The sequence below is a fragment of the Meles meles genome, chromosome 4 (genome assembly GCF_922984935.1).
Source record: "Meles meles chromosome 4, mMelMel3.1 paternal haplotype, whole genome shotgun sequence".
In the NCBI taxonomy this organism is placed as follows: Eukaryota; Metazoa; Chordata; class Mammalia; order Carnivora; family Mustelidae; genus Meles; species Meles meles.
Window position 1 is genome coordinate 95,229,841 of NC_060069.1, and position 15,538 is coordinate 95,245,378.

Consider the following 15,538-nt stretch of genomic DNA (forward strand, 5'->3'; position numbering starts at 1 on the left):
GGGTCCTTTCTCTTTTCTTTTTGATAAGTCTGGCCAGGGGTTTATTGATCTTATTAATTCTTTGAAGGAACCAGCTCCTAGTTTCATTGATCTGTTCTACTATTGTTTTGGTTCCTATTTCACTGATTTCTGCTCTGATCTTTATGATTTCTCTTCTCTTGCTGGGTTTAGGCTTTCTTTGCTGTGCTTTCTCCAGCTCCTTTAGGTGTAGTGTTAGTTTGTTCTTATTCCTTGAGAAAGGCTTGTATTGCTGTATACTTTCCTCTTAGGACTGCCTTTGCCATGTCCCAAAGATTTTGAACAGTTGTGTTGTCATTTTCATTTTTTTCCATGAATTTTAAAAATTATTCTTTAGTTTCCTGGTTGACCTATTCATTCTTTAGTAGGGTGCTCTTTAGCCTCCATGTATTTGGTTCTTTCCAACTTTCCTCTTGGGATTGAGTTCTAGTTTCAAAGCAGTGAGCTCCGAAAATATGCAGGGAATGATCCCAGTCCTTTGATACTGGTTGAGACCTGATTTGTGACCCAGGATGTGATCTATTCTGGAGAATGTTCCATGTGCACTAGAGAAGAATGTGTATTCTGTTGCTTTGGGGTGGAATGTTCTGAATATTCTGTGAAATCCATCTGGTCCAGTGTGTCATTTAAGGCCTTTACTTCCTTGTTGATATTTTGCTTAGATGATCTATTCATTTCAGTGAGGAGGGTGTTAAAGTCCCTTATTATTATTGTAATATTGTCAATGTGTTTCTTTGATTTTGTTATTAATTGGCTTATATAATTGGCTGCTCCCATGTTAGGGGCATAGATATTTAAAATTGTTATATCATTATATTGGATAGACCCTTAAAGTATGATATAGTGTCCTTCCTCATCTCTTACTATGGTATTTGGTTTAAAATCTGTCTGATATAGTGATTGCCACCCCAGCTGTCTTTTGATGTCCCTTAGCATGGTAAATGGTTTTCCACCCCTTCACTTTATATCTGGAGGTGTTGTTGGGTCAAAAGTGAGTCTGGCAGACAGCATAATGATGTGCCTTGTTTGTTTGTTTGTTTGTTTGTTTTTTTCCAATCTGATACCCTGTGTCTTTAGATTAGGGGCATTTAGCCCATTTACATTCAGGGTAGCTCTTGAAAGACATGAATTTAGTGCCACTGTATTGTCTGTAAAGTGACTGTTACTGTGTATTGTTTCTTCCTTTCTGGTCTATGTTAATTTCAGACTCTCTCTTTGCTTAGAGGACCCCTTTCAGTATTTCCTGTAGAACTGGTTTGGTATTTGCAAGTTCTTTTTTGTTTGTTTATTTGTTTTTCCTGGAAGTTTTGTCTCTCCTGTTTTCAATGATAGCCTAGCTGTCGTGGCTGCATATTTTTCTCGTTTAGTGCTCTGAATATGTCCTGCCAGGTCTCTGTGGTTAGGTCTGCTGCCAATCTAATGTTTCCACCATTGTGGGTTACAGACTTCTTGTCCTGTTTTCAGTATTTTCTTTTATTTCTGAGACTTAACATTAACATTAGTTAATGTTAAAAATGTTAGTTAACATTAGTTAATGTTAAGAAATGTTATATGTTAATGTTAAAAAATAGGTGTTGACCTATTTTTATTGATTTTGAGAGGAGTTCTCTGTGCCTCCTGAATTTTGATGCCTGTTTCCTTCCCCAAATTAAGGAAGTTCTCTGCTATAATTTGCTTTATATACCTTCTGCCCCTTTCTCTGTTTCTTCTTCTGCAATCCCAATTATTCTGATATCGTTTTGTCTTATGGTATCACTAAGTCTCATATTCTCCCCTCATGATCAGGTAATTGTTTATATCTCTTTTCCTCAGTTTCTTTTTCTCCATCATTTGTTCTTTCATATCACTAATTCTCTCTTCTACCTCATTTATCCTAGCAGTTATGGCCTCCATATTTGATTGCACCTCATTAATAGCCTTTTGATTTTGACTTGGTTAGATTTTAGTTCTTTTATTTTTCTGAAAAGGATTCTCTAGTACCTCCTTTCCTATTTTCAAGCCCATCTAGTATCTATATAATCATCATTATGAACTCTAGTTCTGATGTCTTACTAATATCTGTATTGATTAGGTCCCTGGCAGTCAGTACTGCCTGTTGTACTTTTTTTTGAGGTGAATTTTTCTGTTTCATCATTTTGTCCAGAGAATAGATGAATGAGAGAACAAAATGCTAAAAGGGTAATAAGGACCCTGGAAAATATACACTAAACAAATCATTAGAGATCCAAAACTGGAGAGAAAATGAAGGAGAAAAAGAAAGAAGGAAAGAAATAATATTATCAGGCTAGTGAATAGAACAGAGCCACACACTACATTTTGAGTATATTTTGGTCTGCTAGAAGAAACTACCTCCTAAAATTTTAAAGAAAAAAATATATAAACAAAAATAATGGTAAATACAATGAATGGATAGAATATGACTCTAAAGATGAACATTTAAAAAGATTTTAAAAAAGGAATTGATAAGAAGTTGGCTGAAAAAAGACAGAAGAAAAACTAAAAAAAAAAAAGGGAATGTGATCTGATGAGAGAGTAGAACAAAGCCATTCCCTAGATTTAGGGTATATTTGGGTCTCCTAGAAGAAAGTGTATCCCAAAACTTTAAAGAAAGAAAAACATATATATACAAAAAATAAGGTTAAATACAATGAAAGGATAGAATATGACTGTAAAAATGACAAAAAGGATTTTAGAAAAGAAATTAATTAGATGAAAAGATAAGCTGAAAATAAGGTAAGTTGAAAAAGGAAAGAAGAAAAATAAAAAAAATAGAAAAAGAAAAAATAAAGAAAATTAAAAACATTAATTTTGAAAGACTCAAGAATTATGGGGGAAAAGTTTGAATTCTATATGCTCTATTCCCCTAGTGCCAGAGTTTTGTGGTCCTCATTGATTGATTAATTTGGTCTTGGCTGGATATTCTTGCTGATCTTCCAGCAGATGGGCCTGTTGCAGTGGTTCTCAAATGTCTTTGCCTGAGGTAGATGGAATTGCACTGCTTTTGTCAGGGGCCAGGCTAAGTAATCTGCTTGGGTTCCCTCTTGGTAGATTTGGTTCCATGAATGTTTTCCATACGGCTTTGGAAATTGAGAATGAAAATGGCAGCCTTCCCATCTCTGGCCCCAGAAGAGCTGAGAACTCAGGGCCCCACTCCTCAGTCAGCCCTCAGAGAAAAGCAGTCAATCACTTCTCTCTCCCTGGTCTCTGGCTGCCTTGGAGTCACTTCTTTGCATATCCTACTCTCCAGAAAGCGGTCGCTTTTCTGTTCATTGAACTGCTGCTATTCTTTTCTTCGATTTCCATTGAGTTCATAGGTATTCAGTATGGTTTGATAACTATCTATCTGCATTCCTGTGACCAGATAAAATTTAGGTCTCCTATTCTTCCACCATCTTGCTCCTCCCCATCACTGTTTTTTTTTTTTTTTTTTTAACATTCAGTTTAATGGCTTTGTTTTGAGATTTTAAACTATTTCACTTTTGATTTACTTTGTTGGCTCACCTCAGGAAACCCCTATTAGAGATGATGGCATTCCTGTTAAAGGTTGTGATGACATCCTGGTGGTTTGTCTGACAGTATGCTGGGGTGGAAGAGATGCTTATTATTTTTCATTGCAGAAGGAACAAAAGCATCCTGGTAAGTAGTCACTATTGGCTTAATCACCATATAATTTTAATATAACCTCTATTAGGATAATGACCTGTTTGTTGAGAATAATTTTCTGATACTTAACTAGAATTTATTTTTAGGCTTAAAAATTTTGAGGGGTGGGATAGTGACTATTGTGTACATTAGTTCATTTATTAACTAGAATATTTGTCTTAGGCACCACCTTTATTCCCCTTTACTTATCCCATGGACTACTGATACTATCTTTTCTTCTTAAAGTCAGTGGAGACTTAGGGACTTCCTGGCCACCTTGAGGGTTTATTTTTGAAGATTGGATCATAGCAGTTTCTTTTCAGACTTTTTTCATGTTATTGACTGGGTCTGGAACTTATCTAGAGACAGAGATGAGTTGAACATCTACAGTAGCTGAATCGTACAGCCTTTGTAGATATCTGTGGAATTGAGAGGATATGATCTGGATATACCTTGTGATTTGATTACAATTGTTGCATTACCTACCTGATATATTGGTTGTAGACAGGAGCAAAATTAACACGTAAACATTTTGAAGAATACCATGAAGAACGGAAAATTTTTCTGTTGTTTTGAGGGAAAATATGTTAGGTTAGATACTTGAACTTTAATTTTTTTGATCTAGCATTATATGTTCATACTAAATCTTTTAAAAATGGAGTTCATTTAAAATTCATAATACCTTTTATGTTTTTAACTCCTTATTCTGATAAATGTAAATTTATTCCTAGAAATCTTGGTATTTAAATATTTCACCTAATTAAATAGAGCATTATTAATTACATAGCACAAGCCGTAATTTTTAGAATATGAAGCACTTCATCTTTGTAGCCAATGAAACCTGAATAAGGTGATGCTGAATTATTGGTTCCATGGAGTTAGACCCTTGGGCTTTTCAGTCTTTTCATTAAAGATTGCTGCTTCAAATGAATGCATATAATGTTTGCCTTAAGACTTTTTGTTTGTTTTCTAAAGAAATTAGTTCCAGTTTGGTCCCACCTTCTCTGGATCCAAGCCTGACTGTGAAAGAATGTGGTACCTTCTATCCTGCTTTCAAGAGGAATCTGATAAAGAATGTTCTATTATCATCTATGACTTCATCCAGAGCTATAAGATTCTTCTTCTGTCTTGTGGTGTCTCCCTGGCACAAAGTTATGAAGATCCTAAGGTTTCATGTGTTATTTAATTTTTACCATACTTAAAAAAAATTTTAATGCATTGTGTGAATTCTTAAATGACTTGGTATTTATTTAACTCCAACAATGAAGCTTAAATGTTTTAGAGTAGTCACTCTTTTATTTAGTAATCTCATTCACTGAGAACAGAATGTGATGCACCAACTACCTCTGTGTAGATAAAAACAGAGATTCCACAAATTCGAAGCACTAAAGTTCATATCTTTCCTCAGAGATGTAAAAATTTTTTGATTTTGGTTATGTTTGGTTTTCTTTCTCTCAGTAAATTAGAAATGAAATGAGAACTGTCAGATTTAAATATATGATAGGAGAATGTTTCAAATATCAATGAAGACAGAGGCAGAAAATAGGAAAAATGTGTAAACCCAAGATGTCAAAAAGAATGGTAGTTAGGGCCATTTGGCATAAACAGATGACCTTACTAGCCCTTGAGAACTTTGCTATTACAATAGCAAAGCATGAAACACTTCTCATAATGATGATTCTGAATTAAGGAAAGGGTAACTTATGTTATTGTAACATATATTTTATAGTATAATACATTTTCATAAGACATTTGTTTATAATACCATAGCTTTCAAAGAGGTATCATTTTTCCTCCTGTTGATACTGGATACATGAGGCATATGGAATATTAATTTTGAATTGATATATGAAATTACTTGGTTGTTATTAGCAGTATAATCAATAATGCGATAAATTTTGATTTCTTCGTTTCTTTTTTTTTTTAATTTATTTATTTTTATTTGTTTATTTACAGCATAACAGTGTTCATTGTTTTGGCATCACACCCAGTGCTCCATGCAGTACGTGCCCTCCCCATTACCCACCACCTGGTCCCTCAACCTCCCAACCCCCCCACCCCCCCGCCGCCCCTTCATAACCCTCTAGTTGTTTTTCAGAGTCCATAGTCTCTCATGGTTCATCTCCCCTTCCAGTTTCCCTCAACTCCCTCTCCTCTCCATCTCCCCATGTCCTCCATGTTATTTGTTATGCTCCACAAATAAGTGAGACCATATGATACTTGACTCTCTCTGCTTGACTTATTTCGCTCAGCATAATTTCTTCCAGTCCTGTCCATGTTGCTACAAAAGTTGGGTATTCGTCCTTTCTGATGGAGGCATAATACTCCATTGTGTATATGGACCACATCTTCCTTATCCATTCATCCGTTGAAGGGCATCTTGGTTCTTTCCACAGTTTGGCGACCGTAGCCATTGCTGCAATAAACATTGGGGTACAAATGGCCCTTCTTTTCACTACATCTGTATCTTTGGGGTAAATACCCAGCAGTGCAATTGCAGGGTCATAGGGAAGCTCTATTTTTAATTTCTTCAGGAATCTCCACACTGTTCTCCAAAGTGGCTGCACTAACTTGCATTCCCACCAACAGTGTAAGAGGGTTCCTCTTTCTCCACATCCTCTCCAACACACGTTGTTTCCTGTCTTGCTAATTTTGGCCATTCTAACTGGTGTCAGGTGGTATCTCAATGTGGTTTTAATTTGAATCTCCCTGATGGCTAGTGATGATGAACATTTTTTCATGTGTCTGATAGCCATTTGTATGTCTTCGTTGGAGAAGTGTCTGTTCATATCTTCTGCCCATTCTTTGATATGATTCTCTGTTTTGTGTGTGTTGAGTTTGAGAAGTTCTTTATAGATCCTGGATATCAACCTTTTGTCTGTACTGTCATTTGCAAATATCTTCTCCCATTCCGTGGGTTGCCTCTTTGTTTTGTTGACTGTTTCCTTTGCTGTGCAGAAGCTTTTGATCTTGAGGAAGTCCCAAAAGTTCATTTTTGCTTTTGTTTCCTTGGCCTTTGGAGACATATCTTGAAAAAAGTTGCTGTGGCTGATATCGAAGAGGTTACTGCCTATGTTCTCCTCTAGGATTCTGATAGATTCCTGTCTCACGTTGAGGTCTTTTATCCATTTCGAGTTTATCTTTGTGTACGGTGTAAGAGAATGGTCGAGTTTCATTCTTCTACATATCGCTGTCCAGTTTTCCCAGCACCATTTATTGAAGAGACTGTCTTTTTTCCATTGAATATTTTTTCCTGTTTTGTCGAAGATTATTTGACCATAGAGTTGAGGGTCCATATCTGGGCTCTCCACTCTGTTCCACTGGTCTATGTGTCTGTTTTTATGCCAGTACCACGCTGTCTTGGTGATCACAGCTTTGTAGTAAAGCTTGAAATCGGGTAACGTGATGCTGCCAGTTTTGTTTTTGTTTTTCAACATTTCCTTAGCAATTCGTGGTCTCTTCTGGCTCCATACAAATTTTAGGATTATTTGCTCCAGCTCTTTGAAAAATATCGGTGGAATTTTGATCGGAATGGCATTAAAAGTATAGATTGCTCTAGGCAGTATAGACATTTTAACAATGTTTATTCTTCCGATCCAAGAGCATGGAACAGTCTTCCATCTTTTTGTGTCTTCTTCAATTTCTTTCATGAGTGTTCTGTAGTTCCTCGAGTATAGGTCCTTTACTTCTTTGGTTAGGTTTATGCCCAGGTATCTTATGGTTCTTGGTGCTATAGTAAATGGAATCGATTCTCTAATTTCCCTTTCTGTATTTTCATTGTTGGTGTATAAAAAAGCCACTGATTTCTGTACATTGACTTTGTATCCTGCCACGTTACTGAATTGCTGTATGAGTTCTAGTAGTTTGGGGGTGGAGTCTTTGGGGTTTTCCATATAAAGAATCATGTCATCTGCGAAGCGAGAGAGTTTGACTTCTTCCTTGCCAATTTGGATACCTTTTATTTCTCTTTGTTGTCTGATTGCTGTTGCTAGAACTTCTAATACTATGTTGAACAAGAGTGGTGAGAGTGGGCATCCTTGTCGTGTTCCTGATCTCAACGGGAAGGCTGCAAGCTTTTTCCCATTGAGGATGATATTTGCTGTGGGTCTTTCATAGATAGATTTTATGAAGTTCAGGAATGTTCCCTCTATCCCTATACTTTGAAGCGTTTTCATCAGGAACGGATGCTGGATTTTGTCAAATGCTTTTTCTGCATCAATTGAGAGGACCATGTGGTTCTTCTCTCTTCTCTTATTGATGTGTTCTATCACACTGATTGATTTGCGAATGTTGAACCAACCTTGCAACCCAGGGATGCATCCTACCTGGTCATGGTGGATAATCTTTTTAATGTGCTGCTGGATCCTGTTTGCTAGGATCTTGTTGAGAATCTTTGCATCCATATTCATCAGTGATATTGGTCTGAAATTCTCCTTTTTGGTAGGGTCTTTGCCTGGTTTGGGGATCAGGGTAATGCTGGCTTCATAAAAAGAGTCTGGAAGTTTTCCTTCTGCTTCAATTTTTTGGAACAGCTTCAGGAGAATTGGTGTTATTTCTTCTTTGAAAGTTTGGTAGAATTCCCCAGGGAATCCATCAGGTCCTGGGCTCTTGTTTTTTGGGAGGTTTTTGATCACTGCTTCAATCTCATTACTAGATATCGGTCTATTCAGGTTGTCAATTTCTTCCTGGTTCAATTTTGGGAGTTTGTAGCTTTCTAGGAATGCATCCATTTCATCTAGGTTGCTTAGCTTATTGGCATATAACTGTTGGTAATAATTTCTTTTTTTTTTTTTTAAAGTTTTATTTATTTGACAGATAGAGATCACAAGTAGGCAGAGAGGCAGGCAGAGAGAGAGAGAGAGGAGGAAGCAGGCTCCCAGCCAAACAGAGAGCCCAATGCGGGGCTCAATCCCAGGACCCTGGGATCATGACCTGAGCTGAAGGCAGAGGCTTTAACCCGCTGAGCCACCCAGGTGCCCCTGTTGGTAATAATTTCTGATGATTATTTCTATTTCCTTGGTGTTAGTTGTGATCTCTCCCTTTTCATTCATAATTTTATTAATTTGGGCTTTCTCTCTTTTCTTTTGGATTAGTGTGGCCAATGGTTTGTCGATCTTATTGATTCTTTCAAAAAACCAGCTTCTAGTTTCATTGATACATTCTACCGTATCTCTGGTTTCTACCTCATTGATCTCTGCTCTAATCTTGATTATTTCTTCGTTTCTTTAACTTTTTTCGGGGAAGGATTTCCAAAGGCAGTATCAGATAAACTGAAGATATTTTCCTTTTCTGTAGTTCAGGCTAGGCTTGGTTTACATGTGATAAATTCTGTGCAGTTTTTAAATTGACCTTTCCTGAATATAAAAAGTTGTCACTTAATTTTGATGTTCCATATTACTCAACCTTAAAAAAAAATGAAATCTTGCCTTTGCAACAATGTGGATAGAACAAGAGAGTATAAATAAGTTAAGAGTTATCATAGGATCTCACATGTGGAATTCAAGAAAAAAAAAACAGGATCATAGAGAAAGAGAGGGAAAAGTAAAACAATACAAAATCAGAGAGGGAGACAAACCATAAGATACTCTTAATCATAGGAAACAAACTGAGAATTGCTGGGTGGGGAGGGTATGGGGTAAGCACTGGGTATTATATAACACTGATGAATCACTGAACTCTATCTCAGAAACTAATAATACAGTATATGTTAATTAGTTGAATTTAAACAAAAGAACTCAAAAAAATTTTGGTGTTCCAGAGTCCAAAATGAGAATATATGTAATACAAGTTTCTCATTAAAACTACTATACCAAAACCACAAAAACAACAACAACAAAATACTATACCATCTCAGATTTATTATAGCACTTTTTGCATAAACTACTTGAAACATTGCATAGTTGGTTTTATCAGCCATAACACTTTTGATGCAAGAAGATAATCTATTAGTTTTTAAAATCTCACTTTTATAAGAAATACATGCCAACTTTTACATCAAACTACCTTATTCAATATTTTCTAAAAGGTTTCTGATCACCAATTTCTAATGTGGTGGTGGGGAGGTCCCCGCACCTCTAACAATTCCCTGGGTACCAGCTGATTATCCTACAATTCAACTCAATTCTGACACTACCTATGCAGTTGTTACCTGTGCTTCTGACCCATCAGCTATAAATCAAAGTTTCCTACCACCCCCACCCCTTGGGTTCAATTAATTTGCTGAAGGGGCTCACAGAACTCATGAAACCAGTTTATTCCTTAGAATATTTTTTTTTTTACAAAAGATATTAAGGTATATGAATCAATAGCCAGATGATGAGATAAATAGGGAGAGATATGTAAGAAGGGGCATGAAGCTTCTATATCCTCTCCAAACACACCACTCTCCCTGCATTTCCATTTATTTGCTGACCTGGAAGCTCTCCAAACTCTGCCTTTTGGATTTTTTTTTTTTAATTTATTTGACAGAGAGAGAGATCACAAGCAGGCAGAGAGGCAGGCAGAGAGAGAGGCAGGCAGAGAGAGAGGAGGAAGCAGGCTCCCTGCTGAGCGGAGAGCCTGATGCGGGGCTTGGTCCCAGGACCCTGAGATCATGACCTGAGCCGAAGGCAGAGGCTTTAACCCACTGAGCCACCCAGGCGCCCCTGCCTTTTGGATTTTTATGAAGACTTCATACATAGGCATGATTGATTAAATCATTGGCCATTGGTGCAGCCACCAGCCCCTCCCCCATCCCAGGAGGGTGGGACCGAAAGTTCCAACTCTCCAATCACAGGGATGGTTCTTCTAGCAACCATCCCCCATCCTTAGGTGACCTAGAGGCATTCCAAAAGCCACCTCATTAACATAACAAAAGACATCTTTTCTTTTCTTTTTTTTGGGAGGAGGTCTCTCAGTTTAGCAAATTTCAAGGATTATAGTTCTGTGCCAGAAATGAGAAGGAGGACCAAATACATATTTCTTATAAGTCACAAAATCACAGTCCACCCCTGGTCTTCAAACACGATTGTTATAATGTGAGTATTATAGCAAAACAATAATAAAAGTTAAAAGAAGTTGGCACATTACCAGAATCCCATTTCAGTTATTAACTATCCAGTGCATCATCATTATATGAAAATGTATCTCCTGTTTGTAGGCTTCCATTTGATTTTAGCAGGTTCCAAAAGCAAGAGGGGTGTCAGCAATATATGGCTTCACCCTTTCAGGCATCTAACATAATTGAGCTAAGAGACAATATTATCTCTTGCTTAGAGCTTCTTTTGGGGTGTAATATTGGATTTTCTTCATTACATAATCCATTTATTCATTTCTTTACCCATAGCTACCATTTTTCCTTCTTTGCTTTCCTTCTATGCTTCTATGCTTTGTGTTAGAATTCTGAAGGGCCTGATGGGGCAGGATGTGCCTTTACCCCATCTGGCATGATTCTGGTTTCTTGCTTAGGAATCACCATTTCCTTCCCTTATATTTGTAGTCCTGGTCCTGTGACCCCTGCATCAGCTAGGAGGAAAAAAGTTGAGGTGATATGGGGATGAATGTATACCAACATCTTCCCCATCCTTACTTCCCCAGATCGAAACAGAGAAAAGCATCCAGTGGTGGCACACCTTTAGCCCCATTCATGTTCATGTTGAATGGCAGCGCATACTCATGAAGACTTATATGCCAGCCCTTGCTGTCTTTATCTTCCTCCATTTTAGCTGTCCATTCCAATTCTCTATCAAACTAGCACTGAGGATATCTCTTTGCCCCTTGCTGAGCATTATGGGCTATTAAGTGTGTTCTTTGGTCTGAAGAAATGATGGTCAGCCATCCAAACTGGTGCAGTATCTTCTGTTCTGGTTCCTTTATAGCACTCAGAACTTTGGTACCTACACTCAGGAAAGCAAAGCATGGTCCAGAGTCAATGTCTGTTCCTATCTGGACCTATTTGTACCTCCCCAGGGCTACTAGCATTAGTATCACCTAACAGCTATATTCCTGGCCTTCCTTCTGGGGAATCTGTCAAATAACCATCTGCAGTCTCTGACTCTCTTATTGACAGAATAATTTGTTTTAGCTTTTTGTGCCTTAGAGGGTGCAAGAGGAATATGTCTAGATTCAGCCCATCTCTGCATTACTACAGCAAACCCTGTGCTCATTCCCCTCATTCATGGACCCTCATTCATGGATCCAGGCAACCATTTCAAAGGGGCATGTAGGGACATCTGCTTGATAATTTTAGTCACCTTCCTAACCTGAAAGGGAGTTCTGTGGCATTAATGTGTTCTACTTTAATGCACCCCTTCAAATTTCCATAGGACTGTGTTCTGCAGAAGCATCCGTTTAGCAGGCGAGGTCTCCATTGTCATCCTGACTGACATTTTGGCCAGGCTATCAGGCATTATTCATGAGCCAGTGGAAACATAGGGCCTTTTCCCAGGTGTTCAATTCTTTCATCACTGCTAGGAAAATAGCATGCAATACAGCACACCAAGATGATCTGTTTCTATCTTCTTTGAATAGGATGATGACTTTCCAAAACAGGGTATTGTCCATTCACTTTGGAACTGACATCCACAAACCTAGCATCTTTATGTCAGTCAAGAGCTGTTTATAGAGCACAGTCATTGACAAAAGAATCCAGGAGCAGCTCCTCACACAATTCCAGTGTCAAGCCCAAGAAAAAAGAGGCTCCCTGCTCTTGAATATCTCTTCTTTGCATTCTCCAGGCAGCATGATCCTGTATAACCTTTTTCCAATTTATTATGGAACTCTCCTGGGCACTGCCAACTCCATTAGAGCATTTCTCAGATATTACCTGTGTTGGGTAGGTATTTCAGGTTTCAAGGTCATGGTATATCCTTTAGTCATAAGAATAACTTCAATTAATAATATCAGATAGCAAGGCCATAAGTACCCTTAAATGGAAATCCTTTTGTTTAAAGTCCCCGTAGTCATTTTTGGGAGGTGCACCCAAGCTCCAGCCATTAGCCCCAGTCTCCACATAGGGCTATTGCACAAAGAATCTGTTGCTACCAGCACTCAAGCTTCATTCCACACTGTGTGGGCTCAAGCAATCTTACTGGTTCACACTGAGCATTTAACATTGCTTGAAGGGTGGACTTACATGCCTTTGTTGGGTCCCCCCCAAAATGGGTACCCCAATAATTGGTCCGTGATAAAAGGAGCAAGACTGATACAAAGCGAAAGTCAAGCGAAGCTTTATTTCGCACCAAGCATCAAGAATCAGACCGACCATCAAACAGACTGGTCGGGGCCGCCCCTTACAGAGAGGACGACTCTCCCTGCTTTCCAGACTAACTTTTTTTTTTTTTTTAAGATTTTATTTATTTATTTGACAGAGAGATCACAAGTAGGCAGAGAGGCAGACAGAGAGAGAGGAAAGGAAGCAGGCTCTCTGATGGGCAGAGAGCCCAATGTGGGGCTCGATCCCAGGACCCTGGGATCATGACCTGAGCCGAAGACAGAGGCTTTAACCCATTGAGCCACCCAGGTTCCCCCCAGACTAATTTTTATAGAGCAAAGGCCATGTGGTTGGGCCTGGCCACACACAGGTGGTCAATGAAATTGTAACACACAGAGAAAGCTGCACAGTCATGCTAGGTGACCAATTGAATTAAAATTTACCCTAGTAGACATTTGAACCAGCCTATCACCTTGTTCAGAATTGACGCCCAAAAGGTGGCCAAAGGGCGGGGCCCATATTCCTTGATAACTAGGAGACAGTATGCGCCCCCACTGATTGAATACCTCCACCTGGCCTGACCCACCCTTTTACTTGGACTTTGTTACCTGGGACTGGTTTCCGGGACTTGTTTTTAAGTAAGTTTGGGGAGGGGGGCAAAGTCAATTTAAGTTTTACAACAAAATGGCAGTTCAACCAGGGTGGGGCTGCTCTGGCTGAATAGGCCCTTACACCTTGTGTTTTACAGTACTAATTATGGGACATATTCCTCTGTTAGACATGATGTCCATCCCTAAAATGCAATCAGGTAAAGACCCAAAGACTCAATATCAGTTCTCCTGCAGACTTTTTCCTTCATTCTGCCAGCTTTTACATTTCTAACTGTAACCTCCATTAGGGCTTCTTCAATGTGTTTTGGTTTTATAAAACTAGGTAGGTAGAGAAAGTGTTCCCCAGGCAGACATAACACTATCACCATAAAATATTCAGGTAAAAGCAATAGCACTTCTTTTTCTTTTTTTCAAAGATTTTATTTATTTGAAAGAGAAAGAGCACATGTGCTCACCTGATGACAAGTGGGGAAGCAGAAGGAAAGGGAGAAGCAGGAAGCCAGGGCTTGGTCCCAGGACCCTAGGATTATGACCTGAGCCAAAGGCAGATACTTAACTGACTAAGCTACCTAGCCACCCCAGGAGATACAACTTCTTTACACAATACCTGCTTAAACATTCCAGTTTACATAATCCTATCAACCATTAAATTTTTGCAATTCTCTTATTCTAACTGTAGCCCAAGTCAAGGCTTTACCAATGGGTTTTAGTACTAAGGTTCTTAGATCTCCCTTCAAGGAGTCCTGAGAACTTCTCTTTTCTACCCCCTGACAGCTTTACCTACTGTTGCTAAAAGGCTTTGGGTCCCCAGGGAGGGGTTGAGCCAAGGGACCCCAGCCCTTTTGTCAGTCTTTAACTTGATTAATCTGCCTAGCCACTGATTGGTCAGTTTTCTCATTGTAACTTAATGTCCTTAAGCTTTTTAAATTTCTCCAAATTATGGTAAATAGAGCAGTCTTGTTTGGGCCCCCCCTCTTTTAAAAAAATTTATTTATTTATTTGACAGAGAGAGAGATCACAAGTAGGCAGAGCAGCAGGCAGAGAGAGGGGGAAGCAGGCTGTCTGCGGAGCAGGGAGCCCAATGCGGGGCTGGATCCCAGGACCCTGAGATCATGACCTGAGCCAAAGGCAGAGGCTTAACTCACTGAGCCACCCAGGTGCCCCTAGGCACACTACTCTTGCCAGCACCTCTGTGTTCATCAACCTTGAAGCTCTCCAAACTGTCATTTTGGGATTTTATGGAACCTTCATTACAGAGGCACAATTGATTAAATCATTGGTCATAGGTGATCAGTTCAACCTCCAGGCCTCCTAGCAGGTCAAGGGGCCAGGCTGAAAGTTCCAACCCTCCAATCACAGGATTGGTTCTTCTGGTAGCCAGCTCCCACCCTTAGGTAACCTAGGGGCATTTCTAAAGTCACCTCATTAACAGGACAAAAGATGCCTTTATCTTACAGTTTAGGAAGTTTCCAAGGTTTTAGAAGTTCAGGGCTAGAAATGGGGACAAAGACCAAATTATATTTCTTATTACAATCCATAATATCACACTTCCCTATCAAACTACATTCTTAATGTACAGAAGAAGTAATTGAGTCATATAATTGTCAGAATTATGAAAACGGCTTAGGTTTCCTTATTCTAATTCAGTTTTGATTGGCTAGATAACCTAGTGTTAGAAACTACAGGAGATAAACCATAAGAGACTCTTAATCACAGGAAATAATGGAGGGTTGCTGGGGAGCAGGCAATGGGGTAACTGAGTGATGGATATTAAGTAGGTCACGTGATGTAATGAGCACTGGTATTATATAAGACTGATGAGTCACTGAACTCTATCTCTGAAACTAATAATATAGTATATGTTAATTAACAATTTAAATTTTTAAGAAAAGGAAGTAAAAGTCATACACACACACACACACACACACACACAAGAAACTACGGATTTTCTAATCTGGCAGGGAAGTTAAAATTAGCAATCAAATGATTTGTTAGATAGCCCTGTTGGCAGGCCCTCATCCTGAGGGGAAAGCCTAGAGGCTTTCTAAAATTTGGGGTATAAAGTTTTAATGGTATC

The 15,538-nt window shown here is 38.7% G+C and overlaps 1 pseudogene; it reads left to right on the top strand.

The window, feature by feature from the left end:
• Positions 1-15,538, top strand: part of LOC123940729 — a 128,434-nt pseudogene that overhangs the window by 59,913 nt on the left and 52,983 nt on the right.